The sequence below is a fragment of the Pan troglodytes genome, chromosome 8 (genome assembly GCF_028858775.2).
Source record: "Pan troglodytes isolate AG18354 chromosome 8, NHGRI_mPanTro3-v2.0_pri, whole genome shotgun sequence".
Classification (NCBI taxonomy): Eukaryota; Metazoa; Chordata; class Mammalia; order Primates; family Hominidae; genus Pan; species Pan troglodytes.
The window spans coordinates 95359087-95371800 of record NC_072406.2 but is presented as its reverse complement, the minus strand read 5'-3'; the positions used below and the strand labels follow the sequence as shown (position 1 = coordinate 95371800).

The 12714-nt window shown below is 35.0% G+C and overlaps 1 long non-coding RNA gene across 1 annotated transcript in view; it reads left to right on the top strand.

The window, feature by feature from the left end:
* The window catches only part of LOC129136130 (uncharacterized), a 94944-nt gene that overhangs the window by 665 nt on the left and 81565 nt on the right, over window positions 1-12714 (top strand). The gene's annotated exons all lie outside the window — the stretch shown is intronic.

Genomic DNA, 12714 nt, shown 5'->3' with positions numbered 1-12714 from the left:
AATAAATGATGTTAGTATGTAAAAGTGCTTTGCACACTAATATGTGAACACAGCTAGGTAGCTCTTGGGCATGCTTGCTCTTTAAGGATATAGTATAGGTTCTTGGGAATATTTCCTGGGGTCTCCACTTTCTAGTTCCCAGATCACTTTCCTTTCAATTAGACAGTCTTTTGCCCTACCACTATTGTCTCCTAAGTGCTTTGATTACTGCCACAGTTAAGACTTGAACAGTATGTGAAGGCCAGTAACTTCCTTGGGCCCTCCCATTCTTTTTGTGCTTGCTGTCTAAAAGTTCCTCTCTTCTCCACCTGTTACTCCAATCATATCCTTACTTAGAAAACTTTATTTTTTCAGACTTGCCAGTGTGCCTGGTACCTCAACAATTCAGAGATGCAAAAAACAGTTTGCCTTTGAGTGCGAACCTGCCTAGTAAGATATATGTACCAGAAGAAGTGCTCAGTAAATATATCTAATACATGAATGTATAAATGGCTATGCCCTATCCCTCCATGTAGAATCCTTCAGCATCTTCTTATCACTCTAAGGGTATAAACAAGTTTCTAACACAGCCTACAAGATCCTGAGTTGTTGGGGCCCTGGGACCTCCCAACATTACCTTGTACTATTTATTCATTCAGTCAGCCAGCTAATGAATATTTCTCAAGCACCTACTGCATGTCAGAAAATGTTCTAGGGCTGGGTGTGGTGGCATACACTTGTAGTCCCAGCTACTTAGAGGCTGAGGCAGGAGGATCATTTAAGGCCAGGAGTTCAAGACCAGCCTGGGAAACATAATGAGACCCCTTTCTCTTAAACAAGCAAAAACAGAAAATGTTTCACAAATTGAATGTAGAAGTATGTGCAGGAGAGAAATCAATTTCCTGATAGATCTTAAATATAGTGAGGATAGACAAGTAGTAAAACACATAATTCAATAATAAATGTAATACGTTAATAGTGTAATGTTCTGAAGAAGAATGAAGCAGAAAAGGAGGCGTTTATAATTCTGTTACTCTGAAGAGTACAGGCTTCTGGATCCTTTTCTTACTTTCTTTGTAAATGTCATTCTTTTTGCTTGGAATGGCATTTTCCATAAGGCGTTGCCTAGTTTTCTTCTACTCCTCTTGCTATTTCAGCTCCTGTGTAACTTTCTCATGTCTTCAGGTAAACCTTCCCTGAGTGTCCACTTTGCCACGCCATGCCCCCTCTCACCCTCCCATGTTTCCAGATGGCAATTCCCAGTGTTCTGTGCTTTCCTTGGCTGTGATTGATTTTTCCAGAGAACTTTGTTTTTTAGTTCAGAATTATCTATTCTTTTCTTGATCAGTTATTTAATTTTTGTTCTCATCCTGGAATATAAACTTTGTAAGAACAGGGCAGCATCTGTTTATTTCCCCCCCTCTTTATCCTCAAAACCTAGAACAATTTTGCCTGGGGTCAAAACTGCTGCAAGAAATGCTAAAGATGTCCCACTACTTTCCAGGTAGACTTTTGATTTATGGTCATGTGCCATATAATGATATTTTGGTCAACAAGGTACCACATATATGACAGTGGTCCCATAAGATTAAGGTCATGATGCCATATTTTTACTGTGGCTTTTCTATGTTTAAATAAATACTTACCATTGTGTTACAATTGCTTACAATATTCAGTACAGTAACATGCTGTACAGGTTTGTATCCTAGGAGAAATAGCCTATACCATATAGCCTAAGTGTATAGTACTTTTTACCACCTAGGTTTGTTTAAGTACACTCTGTAATGTCCATACAATGAAATCACCTAATGATGCATTTCTTGTAATCCATTTTTGTCACTGAGCACCACATGACTATACGTAAGTTATAATCAATAGGGGATCAGAAAATGTCTTTCATTTACTCTGTAGAGCCAAGAATTGAGATGAAATAAATATGGCATAGACACTGCAAATTTTTCTTACATGGGAATTTCCTGCAAAATTTTCTTACATGGGAATCAAGTCCTTGACTTTTTTCAATCATATCCAAATGTCTAAAAGGAGGTATAAATTTACCATCTGGAATTCTTGTCTAGTTGATGTATTTGATGAAGTTTTGTTTTGCTTTACCAGAAAACTTTTTCCACCCTGGCCTGTGCCCTCTGTGTATTGCTAAAGTTGAAGAATGTATTGTGCCTTCTGCTGCTTTCATTTCCCAGGTCCCAAGTCCCGTCTCCAGAATAAACTCTTTATTTGATGCAAAGACACTGGGAGCTTGAGTGGTGCTGGCAGATCTGTGATTCATGCATAGGAGAAAATGGCCATCTTTCCCAGGTAGGACAGCAGCTGCCCAGGATGGCGAATCACCCTGACACCATCTGCTTGGCTGACCCACTAATCTGCCAGCCGGTTTTCATGAACACCAGAATTGTTTCCCATTGGAGATTTCTTCAGACATCTCTTACATCAGTTAAAGACTAAAGAACAGATGGTGATTTCTTGAGACAGTGAAGGATTTAACTGATTCATTACTCATGTAGGGAACAGTGATAACCAATTCGGCATCATATGCTTTGACTTACTTTTCTTTTAGGTTTTCAATTGCCAGTGTGTTAGGAGATTACAGATTATAAGAATGTAAATGTGCTTCTATGCTTCTAATTATGAATATTTATCAGGATGCTTCAGGAAGTCAGCAAGCACAGGGATCTGTCCCAGTACCGTCAATGTCAGGGCCTTAAATCAATGGAAAGGGTGACCATCACCATTCAGATACCAAAGCAGCACCAAGGACACTCAGCAAAACTAGTAAACACAATAAAATCTGATAATGTTTGACAAAGCATAGTGCTTTGCCTGGCACACAGAAATAGCTCAGCAAACCATAGTTGACATTATACTGCTAACAACAGAAATTCTAGGAATTTAATGGAAGTTTTATTGACCTAATCATTTTGGCATACTATTAAATAGATGTGCCTATATACCTCTAATAATTTTGCCATACTCCTAACTCTATTTTTGACCCTATCTTGTTGTTCCCTTTGGTTTTCTTCCCTTCACTCTTTACCCATCCCCTCTTTCATTTACAACAAAAACTCGTCAAGAGATAGAATTTGATGAGACATGTCATTCACTCTTCTTTGTTAGAGCACACTGACTGAGCATTCTTTTGCCAAGCTACTCCTTAAATTGACCCTTAAAACTAACCAATCACTACTTCTCTTTGACTCAAGTGTAGACTCCCGGTGCAATGCATTCTAGGTAGGTTCATAGGTTTGCATTATAGAAAGCATGGGGAATTATGTCTAAGGATCACCTTGGGGCATTCTGTTTAGAAGGAGACTGAGGATAGAGAATACACTGAGTTGTATGGACTATTCAATACACTAGTAATTCAATTTTCTTTTTCTCTGGAAACTGGTAATAAGGTGCTTTTTATATTGAGTTTAAATCTTTAAAAATCTTTCAATGACCACAAAAGGTTTTGCCCAGGAAGTGGTTGAGTGATGACTTCTTCAGAGCTTAGGGAGCTATTTGGAAAATTTGCAATGATTTTAAAAGAATCTTCCCATCACACATGTCTCCAGGCCTCTGTGGCCTGGCTGAACAATGCCAGTTCAGTTTGGAAGTAATTTCATGACTAAGTAAATACTCACTGACTTCTGGCAAGGTAACAGGATATAGGGAAAATTAGAAAGTAGATCGGCCATAGTTCAAATCTGTCAGCAACTAAGATGTCACTCCACCTCTCTGAGATAAAGTTTACTCATCTGTGAAAGGAAATTGGTATACAGTTTATATGCAATAATGTATACAAAACACTTGGCACAGAAATTGGAGCTATAAATATTAGTTATTGTTCCCCATGAGGCCTATTCTGAACTCACTGAATAGGTCTTCTAGCCTCCCTCTGCTGGTTAGGCAGTGGTGGGCAATTTAGATGTTTGTATTTACCTGGCTCACACTCTGAGGATGCTCTGTGGAGACAGACATTCACACTTCATTTTGGGAGGCTGGCAGTGCAGTTTCTGCTGGCAGGAAGTCAGCACACTAAGCTGCAAATGAGCAAACGCCGAAGGATCCATGTGATGCATGTATGGAACCCTGGTGGAGCGTGGGATCAGATCTTGGTGGTGTCAGTCCTTGGACCAGTCGTGATACCTCCCTGTATTAGTCAGGACTCTCCAGAGAAACAGAACCAATAGGATACACACACACACACACACACACACACACACACACACACCCTCTCTCTCTCTTTCTCTGTATATGTGTGTGTGTATGTGTGGGTGTGTGTGTATCTCCAATAGGATATATATAGGATGTGTGCATATGTATATCATATTGTAAAAAGAAGATTTTATGTGGTGATATATATATGCACATATGAAGTTGATATAGACATATATAGAGATAACTACATAAAAATTTCCATAACCCCATAAGCCTACATTGTCCCCGAGCCAATTCTCATAATAAATCTCATACACACACACATACACGTAGATATAGATCAGTGGATAAATAAATATATAGATATAAATATATGGATATACATGGAGTTTATATGCCTATATCTCTCTATATAAAGATTTATTATGGGAATTGGCTCACATCATTATGGAGGCCAAGAAGTCCCATGATCTGCCAAATGCAAGCTAGAAAATAAAAAAAGCCAGTGGTACAATTTAGTCTGCATCTGAAAGCCCAAAATGAAGGGGAGGGAGGAGCCGATAGTGTAAGTCTAGGATTGTATCTGAAGGCCTAAGAACCAGGAGCCCTGGTGTCCAAAAGCAGGAGGAGATGAATATCCCAGCTCGGAGACAAAGTGTGTCCTACCTTTACTGTTTTGTTCTATTCAGGCCTTCAAGGAATTGGATAATGTCCACTCACATTGTGGACTCTGGGTCTTCTTTATTTAGTCTACTGATTCTAATCCCAATCTCTTCAGGAAAACTCTCAGAGAAACATAAATCATGTTTCATCAACTACTTGGGCATCCCTTAACCCAGTCAAGTTGGCACACAAAGTTAACCATTACACTCCATTGTTGATTCAGTAAAACCCTGCATAAAAGTCACAACATGACAGACACCATGACCTTGGTGATGAATCACTCACTTTCTACCTGCTTGGAGCACTTGCTCCCACCCTGACTCTGATTCTGCAGGCATGGATCTTGCTGATTTGAAGCCTATGTCCTGCCTCTGAGTCTTTCCTCTTCAAAATAAATTGCATACTTGAATCTTAAGATTCCTGCTGACCCCATCAACCTCTAAGTAGCATAGTTTTAGAGATCAAAACTTCGTACAGCATTCCCAAATATCAGTGCCTGATGTTAAGGCTTTGTTATTTAAACAGAGGCAGACTGTTTACACTTTAGCTTATGCAGATGCTAACTCCTATTAGCGTGTGTTTATACACATTCCATGCTATAGTGTTAGCTATGTATAAATAGAATACAAATTAATAGATTTTTTGATGATACAGTTTTAAATTTCCTTATTAAAAATACATTTCTTGAAAAAAAATTAGACTATTTCTTATATGCTTTTGAATGTTTTCAGTGGCGCTACCTTAAAGATTAAAACATATTAGGTCCTTGATATATATTTGTTTAATGAGTATACTTGGTCATTTTACAAATATGAAGCTGTTCTTGGTGTTAATAACCACCCCAGAATATTACTTCTACACAATACCATCTGCTTAAATTACAAGGACTTCTAATTACATCTTCCTGGGTCATCTAATGTCTTATGTTCGGGAAGATTTTAAAGTACTAATTCTGCTCCAAATTTTAGGCTTTTCTACTCTCAACTTCTCTCTGAACTCAAAATTGCAGTGCACCCTCATGAATCTGAGAACAATAAGATTGGCCTAACAAAGTAAACAGGAAGAAAGAATACAATTTGGATGCAGAATATCATTCAAGAAAAACATAGTAAAAGTTATAGATAAATGTAATTACTACTCATTTGCAAAACTGAATAAAATAGATCTATGGCAACTGTTTTAAACAAACAAACAAAAGCAAGAAATATAAATGCTCTAAGAAGGAATGAGTAAACAGACATAAAATAGATAAAGATACAGCATTTCCAAATTCCTTTCAAAAAAACACTAAAATTGTAAATGGGATGAAGATAGGGCAAAGTTAGAAGATACAAGACCAGTTTTCTTTTATATCAAGATACAAAATTCTAAATAATACAATATCAAATATTATCCAGCATTTTGTTTAAAGAATAATGACAAATATGGTTTATTCAGAGAATGCACATATGGTTTGATACTGAGTATCCTATTAATATATCTAATCACTGTTATGGGTTAAAGAACCTAAAATTATTAATGTAATCCCAATCTCAGAAAGAAATAAGCATTACATTAAAAAATACGTGGCCCATGAAGATATTGACAGGCTTGACTACATACAAATTTAAAACATCCATATATTTTCCTGTAATAACCATCAATATCAATTTGCTGTGCATATTTTTAGATTTTTGTTTTTGTGCAGCATACATCTATTCACACATGTACATGCACCTGTAGCAAATCTGGTCAATTTTTCTGTATTATTTAGCTTTTACTGTCTTACAGAAACTCCCAAACTTTGTTTTTCAAATATAATACACACTTATTATTGCTCAAGAGTTAACAGGTCCGTGGAAAGTAGGGGAGGTGGCACTGCTGAACTTATTGAAGCTTTCCTGCATATGAAGGAAACCAGAAAATGTCACCCTAAAATATGTCTTATTGACATAAAAATTACTTTTGAGCTAAAGGCAATTAAGAAGCCTTCCCCCTTTTCTGCCTGAAGACAGAATATAAATTTTCCCGTACTGTAGACAACTCATCAGCTCAGAGATGGCACCAGAGGAATCTACAAACAAATCTTACCCCATTAGTTTCTTCCCAAGCATTTACCTTCCACAGTTTCCTGCTTTGGGAGGCCCCAAGCTGCTTTTTTTTGTCCTGTCATTTCTCCATTCATTTATTGTTCTTTGTTGACAGTGCTACACAAGCCAACTTTCTCAGTCACTGTTTTGAGTTACCCTCCTTTGAGGTTTCTCCTATGTGATGTGCACTGCACACATTAATAAATGTATCTGTTTTTCTCTTGTTAATATGTCTTTTGTTACAGGGGTCTGTCCCAACTGCAAATTTATGAGGGTTGAAGAGAAATTATATTTCCTCCTGGACACATGTTGGAGGATTGCTTGGCTGCAGAATGGTGTTAAGATTGTCTTTCTTGTGCTCTACAAAGTTACGTTGTAAAGAGGGATCCATAATGAGGGGGTGGAGGAGGGGGCGGGGGTGGGGGAGGAGGCGGTGGGGGGGAGGTTGTGATAATCACAGGCATCTTTTTTTTATACAAGCTAACCAGCACAAGAGCCAAGTAAAATACTCTATCATATCCATGTATTCTGATAAGATTTTCGTGAAATTCAATGTCCATATGAAGAGAAAAATAATGCTTAGTGAGATAGCAAGAGAAGTATTTTTGTAAAATAATAAAAGACATAGAACTCATGCCAATAATCAATAACGTTTTTAATAGTAAAATATTTCATGAATTCCTACTAGAATCAACTTAAGACAGGGATGCCCTCTATCATCATTATAGCAGAAACAGGCAGATGAATAGACTGCTGGAGCACACCCTCTACTTGTCCCTCCTACCTGCATTTTAAGGGCTAATAAACCACGATTTAAATAGATTATCTATAGAGAGTAAAGGAGATTCCCAAATGGTGAGTTACTAATAAGATGCCAATAAACAGGAGTGGCTCTTGGGAGTTGGTTCCATTAGCAGAATGAGAATTGGGGAATAATGGTACCAGTTTTATAGCACTGCCAGCAGTTGCTTCAAATAGAAAATTTGTTAATTCTAATGGCAGCTTGATTTTCTTATTCAGTATATGGTATTACAGGAAAGATGAGAATTTTATTCTGTTGAATATGAAACATCTGACATTATTCTTTATATTATTAAAAACGCAGGTTAAAAAGTCCTTCACTGAAGACAAGGTGGTTGGTTTGTGTTGATGATGTAAATACAAATCTTGGTGCAGCACAATATTATGGTACAAACAAAGCTCTTACTTAATTCAGAAACTTTTGGATTGAAAACATATTTGGAATTGGCTATGGTACACATATAATTCATAATTTCATCCAAACAAGCTTCAAACTTGTACCAATCCAAATAGGAGTTATAATTGTAGAAATTTACATGTATTCTATATAGACACATTTAGAAAAACTGTAAAACTTTTATGATGATACAAATTTGAATACACAAACATATGTGAGCAGTTTAGTACATGATTTCTGTCTTTGCTGCCTATTATCCTTGGGATGTTAAAATTGTTAGAAGCTTTTAAAATCTACTTTGTAAATCAAACTAAGTTTCTTAAATTGGTACTAACTTTTTTGGTGAGCCAGCTACACTTTGATAGCAATTTCCTTTAATTCTATTGAAAATGTCATTCAAAAAATACTGAAAATAATTGTTGGAAATGTAGCTGGCAAACTACAATGTATCTCCCTTAAAACACTAAGGAGAAAATGAACATGTGAAACAACGAAAGCTCAAACAGTTCATAAGGTTTTGAAATTCTATCATTAAATATTATATTAACTTAAATTTTTTATTGCATTTCTATTTTAACTGGATTAATTTTTATTTTGTATCATATTTAAATGAATTGAGAAGTGCCACAATTTTGCATGCATTTACATTTGATGAAATATTCAAAATAATAATTTATATCAACACTGTAATTATTGAGATTGTTGAAGAAAGCAACTCTGAATGGAGGAAGAAAGTAATTGCCTTTCAAAATACGTAGGGAAATGTTTTACATTTACATAAGAAAATAAAATTAAAAATTTTTTTTGCTTAATAAAATTTCATTTGAACTTACAAGATTTCTCAGCATCTATGTAGGATGTTTTCTCAATTCAAATAAACTTCAGACAGGTTGTCATTAAAGGTGCTGACAATTTTACATTCATTAACAATAAAGTAAAACCTCAAAGATTTCAGAAAATTTATTTAAAATTTAATAATAATTATTACAGTTAGGTATTTTTCACAACATATAATTAGCATAATATTAAAGATGGATACATCATAAAGTACATGATATGCATTATTCAAAGTTTTTTTAATTTTTAATTTTCACTAACTTTTATTTCAAGTTCAGGGGTATATATGCTTGTTTGTTACATAAGTAAAGGTGTCTTTTTGAAAATGTCTGCTCATGTTCTTTGCTGACTTTAAAAAAATTTTTTTTTAATTGTAAGTTTATTTAAATTCCTATAGACACTGGATATTAGACCTCTGTCAGATGCATTATTTGCAAATATTTTCTTCAATTCTATAAGTTGTCTGTTTACCCTGTTGATAGTTTCAATTCTGTAGGTTGTCTGTTTACTCTGTTGATAGTTAACAGGTTGTCTGTTTACTCTGTTGATAGTTTCTTTTGCTGTGCAGAACCTCTTTTGTTTACTTACATGCCATTTGTCAGTTTTTGCTTTTGTTGTGATTGCTTTTGGCATCTTCATCATGAAATCTTCTCCCGTTCCTGTGTCCAGAATGGTATTGCCTAGTTTGTCTTCCAGGATTTTTATAGTTTGGGGTCTTACATTTAAGTCTTTAATGCATCTTGAGTTGATTTTTGTAAATGGTATAAGGAAAGGGTCTTGTTTCAATCTTCTGCGTATGTCTAGCCAATTATCCCAGCACCATTTATTAAATATGGCATCCTTTCCCCATTGCTCGCTTTCGTCAGCTTTTTCAAAGATCAGATGGTTGTAGGTGTGCATCTACCTGTTATTTTTATTTTTATTTAATCAATATAAAAAATCTTTAAAATGTTGCTTTAATTTATAAAGGATTTTATTCTTAAAGATAGCTTTTGAATAGGAATAGAGAATTCCACTAACACAGAGTAAAGACTAGTTTGCCATTTAATAAATATACATTTCAAGAAACTAAATAATCTAAATTGTTTTCATACTCCCTCTTATTCCTAAAGTGCCCTGTTGTGGAAGATAAATTATATGATTATCCTTATTCGGAATGCCAAACAGCATAATTAAGAAAAAAACCAAGACTGAGATACATTGCAGTGAAATTTAAACATCCACAATTATACATTTAAAACACTTATCATCTAAATATGGGGGACAAGAAACATATACTTCATGCATAAAATAACACATAGATTTTGCCACAAAGAAAACAAAATTAAAGGCATTATCAGTTGGGTGACTCTAATAACAAGAGATATAAATTACTAGTGCTAGGAAAGATTTGTAAATTAATGAAAATGAAACAACAGTAAAATTTATTTTTGTCTTCCAAATAACAAGGAGAGAAATGAAAAAGTACCATATTTCAGAAAGTATAAGATTAAAATGTTTTTCACATATCAAAGTTTCTGAAATTTTAGTAAGCCTCATAATTGCTTTTATCCAGGAAAAAGCCATTATATAATAGTCACTGAGCTTATGCTCAGCTTGGACGTAGCTCTTCATGCTATCATCATATCAGTTTAACTATGTGCATTGTTAATGTTACACATGCAAAGATAAACTGTTGTTTAAAATGGCTTCTAAATGGATTAACATGATTTTAAGTCATAATGAAAATATGTCATGTACTCAGAAAGGCATAGAAATACAGCATTAGTTTATACATTGGACATTGTTAAAGCAAATATTCCTCACTGGAAGATTGACAACACTCTCATACGTTCCTGTTTCACAGCAGCAAGCAAGGACTACAGCAAATAAGAAAGGAAGCTGCCCACTAGCAGAAGAAACTGTATTACTTTTGCTCCTGAGATGCATTCAGACAATTGACTAATGCAAGATAAGTAGATAAGTATGCAACTAAAGCCTGAAAAACTATCAAATCTCTGGAGGTATTGGATGAAATTTTAAATCAAGGAGACATATTAAATGATAAATAAGAGAAGGAACTGTAGAATGTTGGGGAAAACATACAACAGTCACTGTCTTTTATAGAAGACTGTATGGCTATTGGCAAGTTTAATATTAGAAATGTTCAAATATAAGAAAAATGAAAAATTGAGGTTATTTTAATTTTATTAAATTCTAAATATTTTTAAATTTTGCATTTTTTTCTCCATGACCCCTGAAATATTCAGAATTGTCAATTTTATTATATGAATGTATGAAGTTGTGTGAACCAGGGTCCTGGCTACAAACAGATCACTCAGGAGTAATTGGAAAGAATATTTAGAATTTATGTTTTGGAGTAAGGACCCAAAAGAGACATTGGTAAATTGGCTTTAAATTCTGAGATAAAGGATTAAGGATAAATCTAAAATTATATTTTCCTGAGGAAGTAGAAAAATGTCATTGCCAATATGTGAGACAGTGAAAGATAAAAGAAAGCAGGTTTTGAAGAAAAATCCGGATTTTAGTTTACATCTACTGAATATGAGATGTCTATTAGCTACCCAAATGAGTAGGTCATAGGCATCAGATATACGAATCTCACATTCAGAAGAGCATTTTGAGATGGTGACATAATAATTAGCGTCTTTCTAATTACGTTGGTCTTATCATTGATATACTTACGACTTTTGTTTGGCTCATTTTTTAAATCTTTAATATGTGGACAATAATACATACTTGAGAATATTTTTGTGATGCTTCAGAATATTGATGCATCACAAAAATATTCTCAAGTATGTATTATTGTCCACATATTACAGACTTTAAACCAACCTTAAACCACATAAACAGACTTTAAACCAACAAAGATCAAAAAAGACAAACTAGGACGTTACATTATGGTAAAGAGTTCAATTCAACAAAAACCTCTAACTACCATAAATATATATATGCACTCAACACAGAAGCACCCAGATTCATTAAACAAGTTCTCAGCAACCTTCAAAGACCCACATATGCAATAAATATGAATTTTTAAAAATTCTTCTTCTTTTTTTCTTTCTTTTCCTTTTCGTTTTAAATCAAATCAAGAGCAGGTCTCCTCCATAGTGAAATGTATCTTTCTTATAGAAATCTCCAGTCTAGACTGAGAACTCATCCTGTTCCTTAATTAGTGATGCACACCAGGCAAGTTATAATTAAATACATACTCCCGATCACTTGCAGGTTAAGTACGTGGTTCATGGAGTCAAAGAGGAGGAGACAATTTATAAATGGTGCTCCCAAGAGTAGTGTGTTTCACCATAGAAATTTATTGCCAGGATGAGATTGCTCCTGGTAACATAATTATAGGTTAGAAAAAATGATAGGGCAAACAGCTAAATGTAGAGCATATGCCATTACTGGCATAATGGGGGTTGACATCCTGCAGGTATCTCTACTTGTATGACTGAAGTCCCCTGACCTCTGCTGCCACTTTGTCTCGCTCGTAAAATTATTTCACCAGATGTAACTGGGTGATTGAATTCTTCCCAGTAAGCAATGACCTTGCTCTTTGAACAAGGGTCTTAATTTGAGGAAGGTGAGTCCCTAATTCTCAAAAAGTGCATCAAGGAAAAAAATTGTCATTGGGGCCCTCTTCCTATACCTACAAATTAGAAGTGCTTCAGAGGAGATCCATTCCCCTGTCTCAATTATGTATAAGAACTAGAAATTGGAGAGGAGAAATGTATGTGGCAGGGTATAATTTTCTTTCATCACGTAGGTAGCAGGAACATTAGAAGAGAGGGCAGATGAGGGCTCCATTTC